Source organism: Dermacentor albipictus, chromosome 6 (assembly GCF_038994185.2).
Source record: "Dermacentor albipictus isolate Rhodes 1998 colony chromosome 6, USDA_Dalb.pri_finalv2, whole genome shotgun sequence".
Lineage (NCBI taxonomy): Eukaryota > Metazoa > Arthropoda > Arachnida > Ixodida > Ixodidae > Dermacentor > Dermacentor albipictus.
The window spans coordinates 19,597,517-19,607,518 of record NC_091826.1 but is presented as its reverse complement, the minus strand read 5'-3'; the positions used below and the strand labels follow the sequence as shown (position 1 = coordinate 19,607,518).

At 48.1% G+C, this 10,002-nt stretch overlaps 1 protein-coding gene across 1 annotated transcript in view; it reads left to right on the top strand.

The window, feature by feature from the left end:
• The first annotated feature begins 266 nt into the window (after positions 1 to 266).
• The window catches only part of LOC135921044 (galactosylceramide sulfotransferase-like), a 120,915-nt gene continuing 111,179 nt past the window's right edge, over positions 267 to 10,002 (top strand). Inside the window, exon 1 of the mRNA XM_065455358.1 lies at positions 267 to 400. The gene's annotated coding sequence lies outside the window, so the exon portion shown is untranslated. The remainder of the gene's footprint in view (positions 401 to 10,002) is intronic.

Below are 10,002 nucleotides of genomic sequence, written 5' to 3'. Positions count from 1 at the left end.
AAATTCAAAAGTTTTAATCAAATCTGGCGCCACATCAATAGCAAGCTGCGATTTGCAGACCGCAAAGGGGGTGCGTAATTTAATATCAACATAAAGAGAGGGAGAGTAAAAAATCATATTCTGTTAACGTAACTGTGCATTAAAGTTTTTTAAAAGTGAAAATAGGCAAGCATGAAAAAAGATAAGAGAGCTTCATTTAAGCGCCAGTAGCGAAAGTGGCGCCGCATGCAACGGTGTCGTTACGATGCCGCTTCGCGCTCTTTTTGCTGATTTTGAAACTTTCCACAGCGGTAGCGGCGGTTCATTCGTGCTGTTCGCTTGCTTTAACACGGGGAAGCGAAAAGTCGAGAACTTCGGACCGTGTTTGCCAGAACGGCAAACGCCGTTTTATTTCGGTTCGGTAAGTGATTTTATTATACCCTCCTGAGACCCCGCTATGAAGATTGAAGGGTTCCTACTTAGCAGGAAATCGTGTTCCGTCAATCATCGGATTGTCGCGTTCATGCACTTGTTGATGTAGCCTGTTGCAGATTGCAAGTTTTTTTTTTTTAAGTCTGTTAGCAGCATTTTTCCCCCCTTTTGCCTCTTTGCAACTTGAATGTGGTACTGTCTTTCAGGCTACGACGGTCGGGAGCTGTGTAATTCTATTACCGCCTCAATATGCGGTTCCGATACTGTAATCAACACTATATATGCACTGTAATTAAACATGATCGCGTAAATAACACTCGCGGGCTGCGACTATAGACGAAAAGTGAGCGAAAGCCAAAAATATCGCATGAAAGTGGCCCCAACACCGTACGTTGACTTTCCAGATCGGGGGAAAAAAAGCTGCTAATGGCCCATCATTTAGCTAGTGGAAGTGTATCCACTCCACTATTAGACATCAAGGCAATGCAAATAACACCAACGGCAGGCAGCAAAGAAGTGCAGTCGCCGAAGGTAACAGCCGCCTGCAGCTGAGCTCTCTTTTGCACAATGATGACAGTAAAGAACAGAAGGTTGTGATGCTGTTTCAAGGGTTTAAAACGAGATCATCAGCAGCTCATAAGCATACATGGGCAACATTTCATGAAAATTGAACACTTAATGCGGTTGAAAAATCTGACGGTCAGTGCATGCTATTTCGAGTGCAAAAGAATGATCACTTTTACACATCAGATGAATGAAACTGGCAATTTTAATGTTCCTGTGTGAAATGCAAAAAGCCCATCCGCAAATCATGGTCAACCTTAAATTACTTTTGCATCTATTGTTTTGGTTGAATGAGTACAATTTATTTTTAAAAAAAATTATTGCAAGTGAGATGGCTTAACCGTCAGTTGGCCTTTCTTCTGTTTTTACTGAATGGCTTCTGCGCTGCGCTATACCACGTGACTGTCAAGACAGCTGTGTCGCTTGCAGTGTTGTCGTAGAGAAGTGTGTAGTCACTTATATGGTCTGGATCGTTTTCCATCTTTCTCATTCCGAGCATATGAAACTTTATTTCTGAGCACCTGCCTTCACTCGGAGGTTGCATTTGAAATTCTGTGTAAGCTATCATTGTTCATATGGCATGATGAAGCCTTCATAGCTGTCGTGGAATGCGAGTTTGAAGTAACGTAGGGCTAATTTGGCTGCATAGAGAAAGCACTGACAATAAATTTGAGTCAAGAAACAAAGCTAAAACCAGGTGTGTATTTGTTGTACAGTGAGCTATCACATTTAAACTGTTTCCTATACGAAAGCCAGTGGAGCTTAAGGCTGTTAATAGCCAATGTGCTATTATTTCGCTGTTCTAATTTGAGTAGTCGTTTGTGTTACCTGCATCAGCTGATCAATGTTTTCTGTATTTCAGAGGTGGCTAGAAACGGCCCAAAGTGAGCTAATATGCTGTAACACTCTTTTAAAACAGTGGCAAATCGTCGTCATGCGACCATTTCAATATGGCGTCGTACTTCATAGATACGGACCCGCCGTGGTTGCTCAGTGGCTATGGTGTTGGGCTGCTGAGCACGAGGTCGCGGGATCGAATCCCGGCCACGGCGGCCGCATTTCGATGGGGGCGAAATGCGAAAACACCCGTGTACTTAGATTTAGGTGCACGTTAAAGAACCCCAGGTGGTCAAAATTTCCGGAGTCCTCCACTACGGCGTGCCTCATAATCAGAAAGTGGTTTTGGCACGTAAAACCCCAAATATTATTATTATTATATTCATAGATACGGAGAGTCTGCTGTTCTTGAAGAGCCTTTTCATCAGCGGAAGTGATGAGGTGTGCAACAGACATGGACAAAGTGTATGGAGTCACTTTTCACTTTTAAAAGGCATTTCACTTTTAAAAAGTCCGCGGTACAGTTAATTTTACTGCTTAACCCATTTTACTCATGCAACTTCACTGCCAACTTAAGTGAAACTTGACAATAGGTAGTCGCAGCGTAGCAAACGTTTTATTTCAGTTCAATAAAGAATTCAGTTTTCACCGTTCCACTATAAAAGACGAGTGAAAACGTAAAAAAAATGCGCTTATTTTTTAAATTTTTTTAGGTTACCGCCTTATTTAGGTAGCGGAAAGTTTGAAGTACGAACTATTTGCAGCCTCGCGGAGGAACAGTAGCTGGCGGTTATGAGGGCGTGGGCGGGGCTTCACTGAAGGCTTGAGTTGTATCCGACGCGGCGGCGGAGCTTGGCGCGGCGGGCCACGTGATGCGTTGCCAAGGCTACGGCGCAGCGGCGGTCAAATGAAGGTCAAATTCGCGGCGACGGCGAAAATCTGCTCGACGAGGTTAGCAAAGGTTTCGCTTAAAAAAACGAATGCGGAGTGGCGACGACGCCATGCTGCATTGTGGAAGCTGCAGGACTGCTTAGCCAATAATAGGAAGGCCGAATGCACCTGGAAATGTGTTCATCCGCGCAGCGTCATTTGCTCAGCGGGCGATGAATTCGCGGGAAACGGCGTGCATGCGCAGATGGCCTAACACGGAAACGTATCGCTGTAACGTATTATGTAACACGCAAAAACAAAGCTGTCTAGCCGTGCCCATTATTCAGGCACTTACGCCCTGAACTATATTCCGTTGCGCAAGGCTATTGTTGCCTGCCCGTGTACGCCTCGTATCTCCGGCAGTGCTTCAAACGACTTGTGAAATGGAGTATAGAACACTCTAGCTAATTATATTCTAGTGTCTGTGCTAGAAGTTCTAGATGCTAGTTCTAGATGTTGTACGAAGGTTCACATAGTAAGGCTCGAGAACTTTTCCTACGCCACCACCGCTCAAATGCAAGAAAAATACTTTGAAATCCATTGCGTCGCACTGACGCACCGGCGCTGAGGCTTGGGTGCGAAATCAATAAAAGGGAATTAATAAATGAACAAGCATAGAATTTCAATAGAATACCAGACCTAAACTGCCTGAGCGTGGCAATTTAGGGTCTCTTTAAAGGCAAGGCCGCGATACAAGCACAGAACACGTGTATAAACTTATACAAGCGCTTTCACTCACTACGCCGCAGTACAAGCGTGCGTTCTGCGGTGCATGCTTTACAGAGCTTAAACGGGTTTTGTAACTTGGTGCCAGCAGCTGCCATTTGCTCTTCTTCCTTTCTTTGGTTCTTGATTGCGGCTCTTGATTGTGGTTCTTGATTGCGATTGTAAAATGCCACGCGGCATTTTACAATCGTTAAAGATGCGTTGTTGGTCCTGTTTTGTTCAGAAGTAGCAGAAGTAAACTCCAGGACGGTACGTAACGTGGACCCGCTTGTTGCATAACTCTCTAAACGTGTGGGTGAAACCGGACTCGCACGATGGGTCACCGATTTGGTCCGCAGACGACCGTGACGTTTCAGATCTGCAATAAATCGCGCCACTATCGCAGCTCGTCTGCACCTGTTTTCGTTTGTGGCGGGTTTTGACAGCACTGAGTTACGTCATGCTCACCTGCTGACTGCATCGGCAATCCGCCCCGTCGTGTGAATTGCGCTTAAACAGCTACAAGGGCCGTATTCTCGGACGATCGCTTTGGGCGATATCACTTTAAATGCGCGCTTGTTGGCTGGTTGAGCACTGTGTCACGCGAAGGCGATAGTATCGTCACCGAAAGTGATCGTCCAAGAATATGTCCTCTGGACGAAGAACTATGAACGACTGAGGAGGACAATGTGCTGGCTCACAACCATTTGGTTTCGTTACTTGAAAAAAAAAATACAGAAAAAAGACGTTTAGACAGGCTGCCTAGCGGCGTTGTCGTGACGTTCTTGCTTTGTCTCCAGCTCCCTTCTTTGGGCTGTGCGACCCTTTGTCGATTTTTATTGCGCTTTGCAGCTACAATCCTTTTCAAAGTTAACTCGGAAGCGATCGCGTAGAATAGCGATCACGAATATAAGGTCGGATGCATGCAGAACAGAAACAACTTGGGTCGTATTCTCGGGCGATCACTTTTGGCAATAGTATCGTTTTCACGAGAGTTCGCGAGAGTCAACCAACGAGAATCTGTCACGTTTGCCCGAGCCTTGTGTGCATGCATCGAGCGTCGATTCTAGCGAAACCTTGCGTAAGTGAAAACTATATCTTCGAAAGTGATCATCCCAGAGTATGTTCCATGAAAAACAATTGTGTGGCCAAGCTGGGCGAGGTCCTTCTCAAATGTTCATGCACTGAGTCAGCAAAAAAGTAGGAGAGGATTTAGTGAGCGGCGCCGCTTTTTCGCTTTCTTCACTCGAGATGATCGACCAGGTTGACATCTAGTACCCAAGCTAGGCAGGATTTTATGCGTGCCCCTTTTGTGCAACCCGTTTTTAGCCTTTGTCCAGATAGCCGGAGGTCGATGAACAGACGTACCGAAGGATCAATATAAAGATTCTTGTAAAATTGGGCAAGAATGGTGCAGAAATTCATCAAATGTTGCTAGAGGCCTATGGAAAGAATGCTCTAAAGGGAATAACTGCGTTCTGTTATTCCCTTCGTAAGGAATAACTGCTTAACCCAAGCAGGACGCCCATTCACCTCATGCTAAGATGGAAAAAAAAAAAAAACGGTCTGTGCGTTCTCTTGTGCTCGGTGACCGCCAAATGAGTGTCATAATAAATATCGGAAGCACTCGGTTTAGAAAAGTCGTTCGTTCGCCGGTTTTTGACTCAAAAACTTAAAATGAGGAAAGTTGCCTTTACGATTATATACGGCATTATGCTGAAGTCTTACAGCAAGGAGTGCTTTCCCCTCCTCACTGAAAGATGAGTCAGCACCCCCTCCCCCCCCCCCCCCCCCCAAGAAAGAAGAAAACAAGAACAGTAAAACTAAAGGGGAAAATGTAAAACATACGTTGGTCACGTTCCTTTTTTCTTACATGGAATTTTTTTACTGAAGGTCAAACTCAATGCAGCTTTCGACGTGGTGGTCCTCTTAAAGATCGTGTGCGCCGCGTGCGAACGAATTTGTCGAAAGCGGGGCGCTGATTGCGTATCATGATAATTCCCCTGTGCACTAAGCATTTATAGCGCGAGTTCTTCGCACGCGATTCAATCACTGGGCTGGAACACCCTCCCTACTCGCCGTATTTAGCCCTGTGAGTTTTTTTTTTTTCTCCAAATGGGGAGGGGGGGGGGGGCGAACTGGTGCTTCTGGGGCGGTATTTCGGTGATTTGACGAGGACAATTCAAGAAGGAAATGGCATTGCTTCTGAGGGTCTTAACAGAAGAGGACTTCCAAGGGTGCTTCCAGTAGTGGAAGAGGCGGAATCAGTGTATTGTGTCTAACGAGGATTATTAAAGGGAAACTTTCTTTATCGTGCGTAATCGCCGAATAGCTTACCCTCGATGACGGTGGTGGTGATGATTTAATTGCATCCCCTCTCAAACGGGGCGGTGACAAATAGTCGACTAGCCTGCTTGTGTTGTCTGCGGACGGCGGCGCCATCTGGGAGCGATGGCTCACAAAACTTCGCCCGCAGCAGTGGGATGTAGAGGGGGAAAGCCGGCTTGCGCGTGCTGTTCGTTGGCCGCTGCTGGAGGTGTCGAGGGAGCCGCTTTGAGCAGAGGGAGAGGACATCGGTGGACGGTGGAGATGACCTCTCATTGCGCATGCGTTGCGCAGCCTCCATGGCAGCCGCGTGGACGGTCGCATCTGCGCCTTCGAGGGGAGGTCGGGTACCCCAAACGAGTGGCGCATAAAGCCGGCTTGCCTCCTTCGACTCCCATAACGTTGGTTGCGTTCAAATGTGCGTTGCATTACAGAGCTCCTCGTTCGGGGCACCCTTGAGCTGCAGGCAAGGAGGCGCGCGCGTAAACACAGCCTCGTAAGCGTCGCTGCGTATAGATTCCAACAGGACACGTTGGATCTGCGGCATTCTTTTAGGTGGTCACATAGATGTGTCCGAAAGTTTGTGAAATAATCTTTATTAAGGCGAGAGCCTTAAGTGATTCGTTGCAATGGTGCATACCTAAAAAATGCAGTGTCTGGTCCAGTGACAGTGACAGTGACAAGAACTTTATTGGAGTGTCCTGAGGAGCTTGATTAGGGGGCAACCGAAGGCTCCCCGATCAAGTTGGTGGCTCCACCCACGACGGGACAGGGAGATGGTGACTCTCCGCGACGTCGCGGGCCCTCTGGACGGCCTGTAGTTGGCTTGTGAAATCCGAGCTCTTCAGCAAGGCGTCCCACTTGGACTCGTTATGAAAGTCGGAGCCCGCGTTGAACGGGCACAGCCAGAGCATGTGGTCGAAGGAGCAGCACGCGTGACCGCATTTGGAGCACGATTGCGGAAAGTTCGGGTCTATCCAACTAAGCGCTCTCGGGGTGAGGTACGATCTCGTCTGTAAAAGCCTGAAAGTAACAGCCTGAGCCCTGTTCAGTTTCGGACTGGGGGGAGGGAATTTTCTCCTGCTGTGTCTGTAATGTGACGTAATTTCGTGAAAGGTCGTAAGTTGATCTTTGAAGGGGCAATCCTGCGGGAGAGCCGGACTGCTAGCTCTGGCGCGGTTCGTGAATTCACGCGCCAGGCAGTTAGCCCGCTCGTTAGGGTTGCAACCCGCTCGGTTAGTTGCATCGTCCATGTGTGCCGGGAACCATGCTATGTTGATATGACCTGCAATTTCTTCTCGCGTATTAATACGAAAGCATCTGTTAACGATGTTGGCTGCGTGTTTACAAACTAGAGCGGACGAGAAAGCCCTGACCGCCGTGCGCGAGTCAGAGAAAATGGACGCCGGGCCTTTTGCGGCTTGAAGAGCCAAGGCTATCGCGGTTTCCTCCGCCTCGTTCGCGTGTTTGGCGTAGATTGATGCGGCGCTGATAAGCGTTCCGCGCGCGTCAACGACCGTGATTGCAAACCTGTCTTCGCTGCCATATTTGGCGGCGTCGACGAAGAATGCATCTGCCCCGTTAGGATCTATTCGTCGAAGGATGGCTCTAGCCCGCGCTCTTCTGCGACCTTCGTTATATATTGGGTGGATGTTCCTCGGCACGGGCTCGACCTTTATACCTTCACGGGCTAATTTAGACAGGGGGTGTCGGTTGAGCGGTGCCTGTATAGGGAGTTGACCAGCTTCATCAAGAATTTTGATACCCGGCTTAGTTGACGAAAGCCTGGAGATCTGTGCAATAAACTGTGCTTCAATTAATTCGTCTGTGGTATTGTGAATTCCGAGTTCAAGTAGTTTTAATGTGCTAGCGGATTGTGGAATACCGAGTATTCTTTTGACGCCGGACCTGATGAGTGTGTCGAGTTTGTTCTTTTCAATTTTGCTCCACTTGAGGTACGGTGCCGTGTAAGTAATGTGGCTGATAAAGAAAGCTTGGAAGACCCTGAGTAGGTTGTCCTCCTTGAGTCCCCCCCTTTTGCTTGCGATTCTGGTTATGAGTCTTAGTATGTTTTTCGCCTGCGCGCTCAGCTTGTTTAGAGCTTCTGCATTACAGCCTTTGGCGTTGATTAGAAGTCCTAAAATTTTGATGGAGTTCACCCTCGGAATGGGGTGCCCTTCTCGTGTTGTAATTTCGACTGGCAGCGTTTCCAGAGGCTCGAGGTTCCTAACGCCCTGCCTCGACTGTCTGTAGAGGAGGAGTTCGGATTTGGTCGGTGACAGCTTGAGACCCGTGCATGTAAGAAATTCTTCCGTTACATCTAAGGCCGCCTGGAAAGATTGCTCTAGATCGGCCAAAGATCCCCCCCGGGACCAGATTGTGATATCGTCTGCATAGATTACGTGGCCTATTTTTGGAAGTGCGGCCAGCCGTTCAGAGAGTTTATGCATGGCGATATTAAATAGTAGCGGGGATAGGACCGAGCCCTGAGGGGTTCCGCAGTTGCCCAGTTCGCACGGACCGCCCGAGATCGTGCCCAGCCGAAGGAACGCTTTCCTTTCCGATAGGAACGAGAGTGGTACAAAAATATCATCATCCGCAATGGCTCATACCCCCGTGAGCACACAACACGCATAACAGCACACGTTTCAATAAAGAACAAGCTCGAAACAAGCATCCGAGCCATCAGTAAAGCATTGCATAACCTGCTCGCAAGTACGCTACGGCATAGGATGCTCGAGGGTGCGAAGCGGCGGGAGCAAGGCCATAGAGAAAGACATTCACCATGGCAAGGCGTTCGACCTGCTTTTCCCTGCTGAGAGGATGCAGCGTGATGTCGAAGAGAAACGTCGTTGGCGCGAGTCATGACCCCGCTATACGAGCGCGCGAAGCCGCAGCTAAGCGTCGAAATCGAGCCGAAAGAAGCCGAACTGCGAAAGCAGTAACGCGACGATGCGAGACGGCAGCGTAGAGAGGAGGCCGAAGCTCGCCGACAACGGCTTGCAACACGTGTACTACGTTCCACTACGTCACGCTACGTCGTTATGTCTAGCAAGAAGTCTGACCTCTCCAATCGTATAATGCATTACCAAGTGTGCAGCAGGCTTTCTCGCCTTCACGAGTTACAGGAGTGTAACGTGCTGCCGAAAGAGAGAGAGAGAAAACTTTAGTTGGTCCATTAAGGGTTTAGCGTTCGGTCTTCGTCTTCATCGCTGCAGACGCTTGACCTTCTTAGCAGGGTTGGGTCCCTAGTGCAGGGCTCCATTGAGCCGCGCTGCTTCGCTTGCGTGCTGCACCATTGCCCTTTGGGCGGCGAGCTCGCAGCTGGTGAGCCGGCTCTCCCACTGCTCCGCACTCGGGGTTTTGTGTTGGTGGAATGTGTAGTTACGTTTACACTCCCAGGTTAGTTCCTGCAGCTTACTGCAGGAACATTAGCGATGCACCTCGTACTTCGCTGTGAGGAAGATATACAGGAATGCAGAAGCGCTTTCTGGAAGCTGCTCGAACCCGCTCGCCCCTGCACACATTTGCTATGAGCCTTCGATCTGAGTATTCACGATGTTCGGTTGTTCTTCAAGGCGGAAGCCCAAAGTAAGAAACGAAAAGTCGATGGGAGTTTGGCTTGTGCAAACAGATCGAATGAAATCGAAGTCGTGCGAAGCCGTGCAAGGACACGTCCGCCTCTTGTGAGCTCGCGGTGCATATATATATATATATATATATATATATATATATATATATATATATATATATATATATATATATATATATATATATATATATATATATATATATATATATATATATAGGTCGGCGTCTTTGGCGGCGCTGTAGCGATGACGAGGGGAACGTGGTGTGCGTCATCGTGATCTCTCACAGAAAAAGATCGTTTTGCTCTGTGTAGCCTTTCTTAATTAATACGCCTCTTTGTTTGCCCTTCGATCGAGCACATCCTTTTCAAAGCAGCAGGGGCAATTGTGCTGTGAGTGCGTCAACTTTTACGGAGTGTCAAAATGCCATTCGCTTCCTGCATCTCTACGGCCAACACGCGTAAAGCAAGCACGTACGCGAACGTAGAGGTGTACACGCACACGTGCTTGTTTCATTAAACTGAAACGTAACGCGGTTTGTTCGACAACACAGACAGGCTGATGGATTAGGACGGCCTTAGCTTAAGCAATTAACCTATATGAGAGACACCAACGGTCATGGAGGAAGAAAAAAAGAGAC